Genomic DNA, 12,438 nt, shown 5'->3' with positions numbered 1-12,438 from the left:
GCCTCGGTCCCTTTCAGAAACATGCATTTACTCTAGTAGGTTACAGGCCCGTTGTATCATTTAATTTGCACTCCCCAAGAAAATGCACTCCCCAGTCGTTATTATACGTATAATTTGCACTCTCCCAGTTATTAATATATGTATAATACGCACTCCCCTTGAATTATTTGCACTCCCCTAGGTATTATTATACATATAATATGCACTCTCCACAACTATATTTAAATACTGAATACATTACTGCACTGTTACTTTATTAACGTCCATCCCACGTCCAGTCTCTGACAAGGCCAGTGGTTGAGCATCGGACAGAAGGTATTTAATTAATAGGGGCAATTTTGACTTTATACTACAATGGAATGGCTTAATTCAGAAGGCTTGTCTAAAAATTATGAATATGACAACTAATTCCTAATATTACAAAACATTTTCGACGGGCGGTCCAAATAAAGAAAATTTAATCTAAATATTTAACTTTATATTGTTAGCCCCAGCAGAATTAAGCGGAAAGAGTTTGGCCTTGAACCAAAAAAAAAAAAAAAAATAAATAAATAAAAATATATTATGTTAGGTTATGTGTATAATAATGAATGGGTAGTGCAGATGATGTGTATAGCAATGAATGAGTATATGTGTATAATAATGAATGGGGAGTGCAGATTATATGTAAAATAATGAATGTGGGGTGTATATTACATGTATTAATATCTATACTAGTAATAGACGTAGGATATATGCATTCTAATGAATGTAGAGTGTAGAATATGTTATAACAATGGAGCGCACTATAATAATGAATGGGTAGTGCAGATCATGTGTATAGCTATGAATGAGTAGTGTAGGTTATGTGTATAATAATGAATGCGTAGTGCAGATCATGTGTATAGCAATGAATGAGTAGTGTAGGTTATGTGTATAATAATGAATGGGGAGTGGAGGTTATATGTATAATAATGAATGGAGAGTGGAGATTGTATGTATAATAATGAATGGGTAGTGCAGATAATGTGTATAGCAATGAATGAGTAGTGTAGGCTATATGTATAATAATGGATGTTGAGGGTAGGTTACATGTATAATAATGAATATGGGGTTTAGATTATGTGTATAATAATGAATGGGTAGTGTAGATTATATGTATAATAATGAACTTGGAGTATAGACTTAATATTAATAGATTTGTAATAATTAATGTGAATTCCAGGTTATGTGTATAATAATTATCTATTTATTATCACGCACTGAACTTAATGAATCGTGTAGCATCAACTCACAGTTCCTAGGCTTGTGCAATTTAAAGATAAAAAACGACACCACTAGAGCACACTGATGTTTTAATTATCGAATATAGTACTGTAAATTGTATACATGATTAGTATCGTTACTTACATATAGATATAGATCTATGGCATGTGTATATTATTGTTTTATACGCCGATATTCATATATGTTACTAACATGCACCAAAATTAAGTTACCAATATTTGAGTATTATTATTATGTTTTGTTAAGTATAATAAATTTCCATTTTGAACAGAAAATCGTTTGCACGGTCATCTAAAATTCGCTTTTCTTCCTTTGCATTTCAGATCGTCTACAACTTCTTTTACTTAAAAAGTTATAAATGTTTTGAAACAAACAATGGTTGTCAATATCGGATCGCTGATATTAACAAAGAATGCAGGAATGATAATGGGCATACAATGTGGCACTTAACTGGGGTAAGGTGGGTCTGAAGTAATGTGTTTTGGTTCTAAAATATGAACCCGTTTAAGACCAAGCTTTGCAATGTTATCTCCACATAATTCCTGTCATATTAATCAGAAGTAAGCGACGCAAGGGGTGGGTGAAGAGATTCTGGGATCCATCTGTTCACCACACATAATGAATTATTATTTTTATTCTGCAAATTTACAAGGGCGGATCCAGGAACATTTTGGCCTCCATGGGTCCGCCCCTGATTCACATACCCATCTACATTTGCCACTGAGATTTATATCAACTTTTACAAAGTGCACTGGCCATACAAACATAACAAAACACTAAAAAAAAAAAATATTATGTGAGTGATTAAAACATTATTATAGCCTACGTGTAATATAGACTGGGGGAGTGTATATTATTCAGAGGGAAAAGTAAAGTTTGTTTTATTTAACGACGCCACTAGAGCACATTGAATTTTTTATCTAATCATCGGCTATTGGACGTCAAACATATGGTCATTCTGACACTGTTTTTAAGAGGAAACCCGCTGTCGCCACATAGACTACTCTTTTACGACAGGCAGCAAGGGATCTTTTATTTACGCTTCCCACTGGCAGGATAGCACAAACCATGGCTTTTGTTGAACCAGTTATGGATCACTGGTCGGTGCAAGTGGTTTACACCTACCCATTGAGCCTTGCGGAGCACTCACTAAGGGTTTGGAGTAGGTATCTGGATTAAAAATCCCATGCCTCGACTGGGATCCGAACCCAGTACCTACCAGCCTGTAGACCGATAACCTAACCACGACGCCACCGAGGCTGGTCATTATTCAGAGGGAGTGCATATTATACAGCTCCTCTGCTACGTCGTGCCTGTAAAATGTTACCATATTTTTAGGCACATAACTATGATGTTTTTAAGTAGGTGTGACTTTCTGTGCACCCGCTTGATGCGCGATCGGTCTGGGATCAATCCATGTCGGTGGGCCCATTCGGCTATTTCTCGCTCCATCGAGTGCACCACGACTGGTATATCAAAGGTCGTGGTATTTGTTATCCTGTATATGGGATGGTGCATATAAAAGATCACTTGCTACTAATGGAAACATGTAGTGGGTTTCCTCTCTAAGACTAGACGTCAAAATTACCAAATGTGTGATATCCAATAACCGATGATTAATAAATCAATGTACTATAGTGGTGTCGTTAAACATAAACAAACCATTCATTCATGTGAATGTGAATGCATAAGTAGAAAGTTTGTTTATATATATATATATATATATATATATATATATGTGTACCTATAATTTTATTTATGTGTACCTATAATTTTGCAATGATTTATTTTATAAACATCATGTTAATACTCAAGCGCGCCATATCACTAATGTAACCGAATTATGTGTCAATACGATTTTACGTTATAAAAGTTGTATACAAACATTATATCTGTGTATATATGTATACATTATGTGCTCAAGGGCCATTAGGTTTAATGCAAATAAAGTTATGTTCATTCATTCATTCGTATACTGGCTGTTTGTACATTTGTGTTGTGTAGGTGGTATTTGTCATTGGTTTCCCTGCACTGGTTTTCAGCTTGGGGTTTAATTAACTCCACAGCTGTGAACAGGTTTAACAAGGTGAACACTGTACTCACTAACCCTGTCCATGTTTCTTTTGGTTACTTTCTGTTTTGAGTCAGCCGCTTCATTACATATGAACAAGGAAAATCTGTCAAAAACTTCTCTTCGAAATGTGAGGTCTGTTTGAAGAAAATTAGGAAACGTTTTTCACTTTACAAAGGTAAAAATACCTCATAACTTTATTTTAAATGGAATTGTTCAAATGACATATTTTTAATGAAATACCTTGTGCCATTTATTTTCTTGAGAATACCAAAAAAACCCACCCACACCAACAACGTTCGATCGGGTATATATGACCGTATATATCAATATTTAACAGGAAGTCATTGTTTACTTTTTATTTATACATTTCATTTATACATATATTTGTTTACAATTTATGATTAGATTCTTTGATTTTTAGTTTTAATACCAAGTGAAAGTTGATATTGTTTTATTAATATACAATTTATAGAGAACGTCTCATTTCTTATTTTAAACACTAACACTAACACTAACACCTAAACTAACACTAACACTAAAACAAACTTAACACTAACACTAACACCTAAACTAACACTAACACCAACACTAACACTAAACCAAACTTGCACTAACACTAACACTAAAACAAACTTAGCACTAACACTAAAACTAGCACCTAAACTAACACTAACACTAAACCAAACTTGCACTAACACTAACACTGACACTAACACCTAAACTAACACTAACACCTAAACTAACACTAATATACTAATATACAATTTATAGAGAACGTTTTATTTCTTATTTTAAACACTAACACTAACACTAAACTCAACTTAACACTAACACTAAAACAAACTTAGCACTAACACTACACTAACACTAGCACCTAAACTAACACTAACACTAACACCAACACCAGCACTAACACCAACACCAGCACTAACACTAACACTAAAACAAACTTAGCACTGACACTAACACTGACACTAGCACTAGCACTAAACCAACTTAGCACTGACACAAACACTAGCACCTAAACTACACCCAACACCCAACACCAACACCAACACCAACACCAACACCAACACCAGCACCAGCACCAGCACCAGCACCAGCACCAGCACCAGCACTAACACTAAAACAAACTTAGCACTGACACCTAAATTAACACCAACACCAACACCAAACTAAACTTGCACTAACACTGACACTAACACATAAACTGACACTAACACCTAAACTAACACTAACACTAACACCTAAACTAACACTAACACTAAAACAAACTTAGCATTAACACGAACACCTAAACTAACACTAACACCAAACCTAAACTTTATACTAACATTTCTTAACACTTTATGCTAATAATAATATTCTTAACACTGCTAACAGTAATACTTTTAACCTTTAATACTAACACTAACACTAATACGTCTAACGCTAACACTTTAACACATATTAATACTTAACACTAACACTGGTAACACAAACATTTTGAACACGAACACGTCTAACTCTAAACATCTTAATACTAAGACGGTTAACACTGAACCCAAATCACCACCACCCTAAATAAACCTACCGGTAACTAACTTAATTATACGAAATTACAACAGGAGAGCTTCCGACAGTAGACCTTACAGTTGATCCACTTATAGAAATAGAGCTAGTACAATCCGAAGTAGAAGATATCTTAAACACCCTTAATACATCCAAATCATCCGGCCCCGACTTTATTAGCAATAGATTACTTAAGTTACTAGCTAAAGAACTTTCATACCCTCTAACACGCTTGTTTAATCTATCATTACACCATTCCATTTTTCCCTCAGATTGGAAACTTGCTAACGTAAATCCTATTCATAAAAAGGGTAGTATTCATGAACCAAGTAATTATAGACCCATTTCACTTACAAGTAATCTCTCCAAACTTTTCGAAAAATGCATTTTTAAGCACATTTTCAATTTCTTTAGAATAAATAACACCATAACAAAATTCCAGTCTGGCTTTATTCCTGGCGATTCAACTGTTAACCAACTAATTGATTTTTATCATTTTATTTGTCATTCTATGGATGAAGGGAAAGAAGTTAGAGCAGTATTTTGCGATATAAGCAAAGCATTTGATCGAGTTTGGCATAAGGGTCTGATCTATAAATTAGAAACTGTTGGGATTTCGGGAAAACTCTTATTATGGTTTGAAAGCTATTTATCTGATCGAAGACAATGTGTAGTACTACAAAACCATTTCTCTCATACTAAACCCATTTCCGCAGGTGTTCCGCAAGGTTCTGTTCTTGGTCCTATTTTGTTTTTGGTATATATAAATGATATTGTTAATGGGATTACTTCAAATATTAGATTGTTCGCTGATGATACCTCATTATTTATTACTGTTGAAAATCCTGAACTATGTTGTAATATTTTAAACTCTGACTTAGAGCATATTAACAAGTGGGCTAAACGGTGGCTTGTTAAGTTCAGTCCCAAAAAAACCGAAACCTTGTTGTTTAGCCGAAAAATTAAAAAACCCCAGCAATCCTAAGTTATTTTTAGACAACGTACAAGTATCAGAAGTTGATGTCCATAAACACTTGGGCCTTACATTCCAGAAATCTGCGGAATGGGATTTCCATATACAAAATATTATAAGTAAGGCCAGTAAAATGGTAAATTGTCTTCGATCCTTTAAATATAGATTATCTAGAAAATCATTAGTAAAAATCTATAGATCATTTATTCTTCCCATTTTTGATTATGCCGATATTCTTTGGGATAATTGTAGTCTCCAACAGGCATACAATCTTGAAAATATACACTTGGACGCTTTGCGTACAATTTGTGGTTCTGTTCGGGGAACATCTCACGAGTTACTATATAGCGAAACTATATCAGAAAGGAGAAGTCGCCATAAACTATGTATGATGTATAAACTTTCTAATAACTTGCTCCCCACATTCTTGACATTACAATTACCACGCCCCATTTCTGCAAAAAACCCATATTACACTCGTAATGTAGATCGCCTCCTTACATACTTTTGTCGAACTAAACTTTTCGCGAATTCCTTTTTTCCTTCCGCAGTTAAATTATGGAATAATATAACGTCCGATATTAGGAATTCTTCATCGTTAAATAGATTTAAATCAGAATTAAATAAATCAGACCCAATTGTACCGTGCTACTTTTACGATGGTGATAGAAGGCAACAGATATTACATAGTCGACTCCGCTTGGGAACTAGCGATCTAAATGGTCATAAATTTGCATGACACGTAAGTGACAGTCCATTTTGTACTTGTGGACATCTTATTGAAGATGCAGAATTTTTTTTATGTTATTGTCCACTATATAATGTAATTCGTAATACTCACCTGTCAAAATATCACAATCTTAATTGCAAGACTTTATTATTTGGTGACCCAAATTTTAGTACCCACGAAAATAGTGTTATATTTAAATCTGTTCAAGACTTTATAATTAATAGCAAACGTTTCGATAACTAACCATTCATTATTCCTCCTCCTCCCTTCCCAACTGTGATTAAATAATATCATATCATCTATTTTTATTTTTCCTTTCTTCTCTCTCTCTTCCATTCTTCTCATCTTAGCTAATTTGAATTTATTTAAATTATTATACTATTTCTGTCATCTTGATGTATCAAACTTGTATTTATAAATGTAGGGAGAGGCCTTAATATAGGCTCTTGCCTGTTGGCCATCCCAAACCGCATTTTGACGGCAATAAATATTATTTAAACTGAAATTACAACTTGTTTGCGCTATGGTTGTGTGAACTATGGATAGGGCCTACCATCTTTTCTTAGTCCGTGTTATCGGGGTTGTTAATGTTTTGATATTTGCTTTCTCATACTACACAATAAATGTTAGTCTCATTTCAGATATTTGCAAGATGTCTCAATCAGTGCAACAACCAGGTCATCATGAATAAAGTTTGTTTAGAAATGTGTTTTATTGCATAAAGAAAGAGCTTCAGCACTGGTAACCAGGATTTTTTCTAAGCTGTACACATTTCATACTGTGGTTTTCTATCTCCTTTTCCCCCAGCTATTCTTTCTCTGTTCAAAAGCTGACAGACACTAAGCAAAAACGAAAGCACAAAATATTTACAAAATGTTTCAGAGAAGTATAATATATTTGTGCAAATATATAATAAATGTGGTCTTTTACCAATTATACAACAATACAGCTGTAAACATGCTATTTCAGATATATTACTGAGAACACCAATTCAAGAACAAGGTCGACAGTCATTAAACAAGACCAGTGTTGCTGAATTGATTTTACTATGATCTTCCAGTCATCAGGTGGGTGTTATTGATTACTAATATATTTCACAAACCAGTGTGATACATCTAGATACACCTGTCAAACGTTCACCCCTTAATAAATATATATTGAAAAGGATTATTTTACAATAGTGTCTAATGGAACCTATCCAAGCTTTAAAAAGTGCATTACATAGAGAATAATACATGAGTGGCCGTTAAATACTATTTATCTCATGAGTTCTTTTAAAATGTATCTAACGAGCGAAAGCTAGTTTCATCCGTTTTTAAACAACGAGTTGTGAGATAAATGGTATCTAACCGACACGAATGTATTATTCTATTTCTTACATATAATCAAAAAACAGGTTTTAAGCAAATTTTAACACCTTTTTCAACTAAAAGTTATTTACTGCCGTTGCACCCATTCATCTATGTTTAAATTAATATAGTTATTATCTGCTAATAACGTCAACGAATTATGTAAGTTAGGAAAATATGTTAATCAAGAATTGTAAATTCTAATTCAATCTGGATATAACGTGACATTTGATTGGCTAATCAAATCCATTTGCGGCACTAAAACCGGCATATCACCTCGGTGGATCCATTCAACTGATTGTGTTTTTGTTTTTTCTTAATCCAGCCAGTGCACCACAACTGTCTGTGGGAAAGTGCATTTAAAAGATCCCTTGCTGCATTAGCAAAAATATAGTGGGTTTCTTCTGACGACTACGAGTCAGAATTACCAAATGTTTGACATCCAATAGCCGATGATTAATTAATATGCTCTAGTGGTATCGTTAAACAAAACAAACACAATAAAACCGGCATTAACGTGCATTGCCGAAGAGTCTATTTAAATATTCATTTGCTACTTTTCGCTGTTTAGTTGGCCATATTTACTTGTAAAATATCACCTTTGAAACGTTTCTGAAGCAAATTTCATGCTGGTCTAAATATGTTTCTAATATGAATTTTAACTTTATTCGTTATGAAGTTACATGCCAATTCATCGGTTTCCTTTTGACACAAACAGACTATATACATGGTTATTATTCAACAAAGAACATTCTAGTTTTGATTTTGGCTGTGCAGTTATATTGGAGGGCTAGTTGAATTTGAGAAGGGCCAGTAAAAAAAATTCTTCAACTGGCACTGCTGGCGACCATGGTTTTCATGTTAATTTTCAATCTTGAACAAATATATACCAATTTAGATTTGCCAGCAGTCCATGCCGATATCCAGGATAATTTGAAAGTTGGTGCACATTCAAAGCATCTTATGAATTTCTGACTGCGAATGTAACTCAGCAACATATTTTATTCATCGGCATTTTGGCAAACAATCGAGTCAAATATAGGAAATATAGGAAATGAATCTCAATATAGGAGTTTTATAGGATCCTATAAAACATATAGGAAATATAGGAGCTCTGGGAGGACTAATAAGAATTTACAATTGCCAAAATTGTAAGGTATATTAGCTGTGGGGAATGGTTATATGATAATAGTGAATTAATTGGGCAAACATTACAACCGGTAGTTCAGTATTACAGTAGGTTTTATGACCACCAAAGATCTTGAAGGACGATTGGGGTCAGAAGTGAAATTTGACAGTTGACGGGTTTTTTTTATCAGTAGTGGGTGATACCGCCACGATGTGTCATTGCTGGCCATGGCATTAGATAGATGTTGTGCTGCTGGAGGTGAGCATTGACGATTCGTACACGGCGAGCACGGGCATTGGCGTCCTGAAAAACAAAACGTCGACCAACACGCCTTGCAAACGGGACGACAAAGGGTGTCAATTTGTTGTCCCGGTGATACTGCCCAGTGACCCTTCCTTGCACAATATGGGGAGGGGGTTCTGTCAGTCATAGTAATACCACCCCACACCATAACCGATCCACCGCCAAATCGGTCATGAAATCGCATTGTGACGTTGGCGTGCCCGACCACGCCTGTCAAGGAAGTCCAAAGTGAATAGGGACTCATCTAAAAACATGACACGCGGCCAGCGACGGATACCCCAGTTCTGATACAACATTCACGTCTGTGAGCAATGTGACGATTTGTCAGAATTACCAAATATTTGACATCCAATAGCTGATAATTAGTTAATCAATGTGCTCTTGTGGAATTTTAGAGAATGACACTGGGTATATTCAAAACAAGTTTTGGAATCTCAGTGTGGTACTATCATCTCAGACAGACAGTCCGTGATGACGTCAAGACGGTAACACCACCTACATGTAGGCTAAATGTTAGGCTAATAGGTCACTTTTAAAATAATTTCTCTAAAATAAAGTAATTAAAACATTAATTTGGTCCTATGAACTGTAAACTGAAAAGAAATTTTATAATGAAATGTCACTTTTTGAAACTTTTGTGATTATCTGAAAATTAATATTTTGGAAACAACAGAATAGCCTAAAAGTATAGAAAACTTCTTAAATTGCTAGTGCCTCAAAGAAGTCTTGGAAGATAGCTCACATCAACCCCAAACATGTGTCAATGTAGTTTCATAGTTCAGCTTTTTAAGCTTACCTAACGAAGCTACAGAAAGTCCGAAATACTGTCACTGACATACTAGTTGTTGTTGTTGTTATTGTTACATTACACATGTGTGTTCATTTTTAATTTTAATTCATTTTAAATTATTAACACAACTGAGTCAGTGTACACATACTTTTGATAAACAGCCTAAAATAGGTACATCTATTCTTGTTGGTAGCATTGGGGGTCAGAATTGTAATACCACACAAAAGAAAACAAATGCAATGAGCGTTCATATTCTAATTTTATTCTCGTTTACATAATTAATACAAAATCAAAACATACATACATATGCATTGCATAACAACAAAATGGTTCTAGCTTTAACAAGTAAATATACCACAACATTTTTGTAAATACCTGAATTCTATTTTGACAATAACAATTATGTCCAATTTAAAAATATATATTTGAGTGTTTATTACAATTATAATGATGTAAAATTATATAAATTGTAAGAAAATAGGTTTTAAATGATTCTACTCAATCAACAGCAGATTTTTAAAATATGATTATTTCAACAGAAAACATGAATATACTATAATAAATTATACTGACTGCCAAGACACCACATAGATTATAAACAGACTAATATTTCAAAATTTAATGAAGTATGTGTTTCACACCACCATTCATGCATTTCAATACAATTTCTGTCGGAATACATTCTATGAAAAATAGGACAATGTTGAAAAAGTACATTTACTTCCCGATTTCCATGCAAAACAACAACATAGGTTGATCACAAACATTTTTAGTTATTCACCTTTATGCCAGAGGACCATCCATTTTGCTGTTATTTAAGTAGCAGCATACCACTTGCAGCTGTAATCATTTAGTATGTAAAATGACTAGCTACTTAAAACCAATGGGTTATTTAAATGCTACAATGGTCACTCTACTTATAATCATCAAAGAAAGATTTTATATTATTTCTTAAACCCAACTATATTAAGCTGTTACAACAAATAACGACAAATGGTGTAGTTTTTGCCTATACTGTACTAAACAACAGTATGACAGACATAGAATTACAAACATTAGTTTTTAGTTTTATTCCATGTTAGGTCACACCAGTTTATATACTAAAACGCTAAAGAAACGCAGGTTCTCATTAAATTGGATATAAAATATTAAAAAAACAAAACGAAATGAAGATTTCAACATTTATTTTGGAGCTACACCAATTCGGCACACATTGGTGTTGGAAATTTTTGATTGAATTCCTTTTTGGCTATTGTTTCATGTCATAAAGTAGGGTGGGGGTCCATGTTAAAAATGTGAAAGAGACGACCTGTAGCATTGTCAAAGTCAGTATCGCGTGTGACCACCCTGGGCATTCAAACAGGCAGTGCAACGTCTCCTCATTGAGTTGACAAGCCGTTGAAAGAATGCCTGAGGGAGTGAGTTCCATTCATGGACCAATGCTGCCTCCAGCGCCTGCATATTCTGAGGTTGTCCGCGAGCCTGAAGGCGACGTCCGATTTCATCCCAGACGTGTTCGATAGGCGCCATGTCCGAGATAAGGCTGGCCACGGCAACGTTGGGATGTTGTGCTGAGCCAGCAACGCCTGTGTTGCCCTGGCAGTGTGCGGCCTGGCATTGTCTTGCTGCAGCAAGCGCACACGTGGGTGAGCGGCAAAGAAGGGAACGACGTGATTGTTGATGACGTCATTTTGGTACACGGCGGCATTAACGCGTTGTCTGAACACATGAAGTTGTGTTCTGTGGTTGAATGAGAACCCACCCCACACCATCACACTACCCCCGCCCCATCGGTCGGCCTGCAGAACGCAGCAGTCGGAGTAACGTTCATGTCGACGTCGCCATACTCGGATTCGGCCATCAGCGTTGGAAAGATTGTAACGGCTCTCATCAGTAAACAGAACTTGTTGCCACTGGCCACGTCGCCATCTTTGATGTTGTTGCGCCCACTGTTGACGTTGTTGGCGGTGCCGAGGGGTCAATATTGGTCCCACATAAGGACGGCGGTTACGGAGTCCTGCTGCCCTCAGACGGCGTCGGACTGTATCGGCGGACACTGGACCACGTGGACCACGCACCTGGTGAGCGGTGTTAGCTGCTGGCAGCATCCGATTCCTAAGGTGGGTCACCCGGATGTACCGGTCTAGGGCTGCGGTTGTCACCCTCGGGCGGCCGGTGCGTGGTCGAGCGTTCACAGATCCAGTGATTTGGTGACGTTGAGAAAGGCGTGCGATTGTCGAAACATGACATCCCAATTGTCTGGCTACAGCAGT

The sequence above is a fragment of the Gigantopelta aegis genome, chromosome 8 (genome assembly GCF_016097555.1).
Source record: "Gigantopelta aegis isolate Gae_Host chromosome 8, Gae_host_genome, whole genome shotgun sequence".
Taxonomy (NCBI): domain Eukaryota; kingdom Metazoa; phylum Mollusca; class Gastropoda; order Neomphalida; family Peltospiridae; genus Gigantopelta; species Gigantopelta aegis.
The sequence above is the reverse complement of the archived record's forward strand: the minus strand, read 5'-3'. Positions refer to the sequence as shown.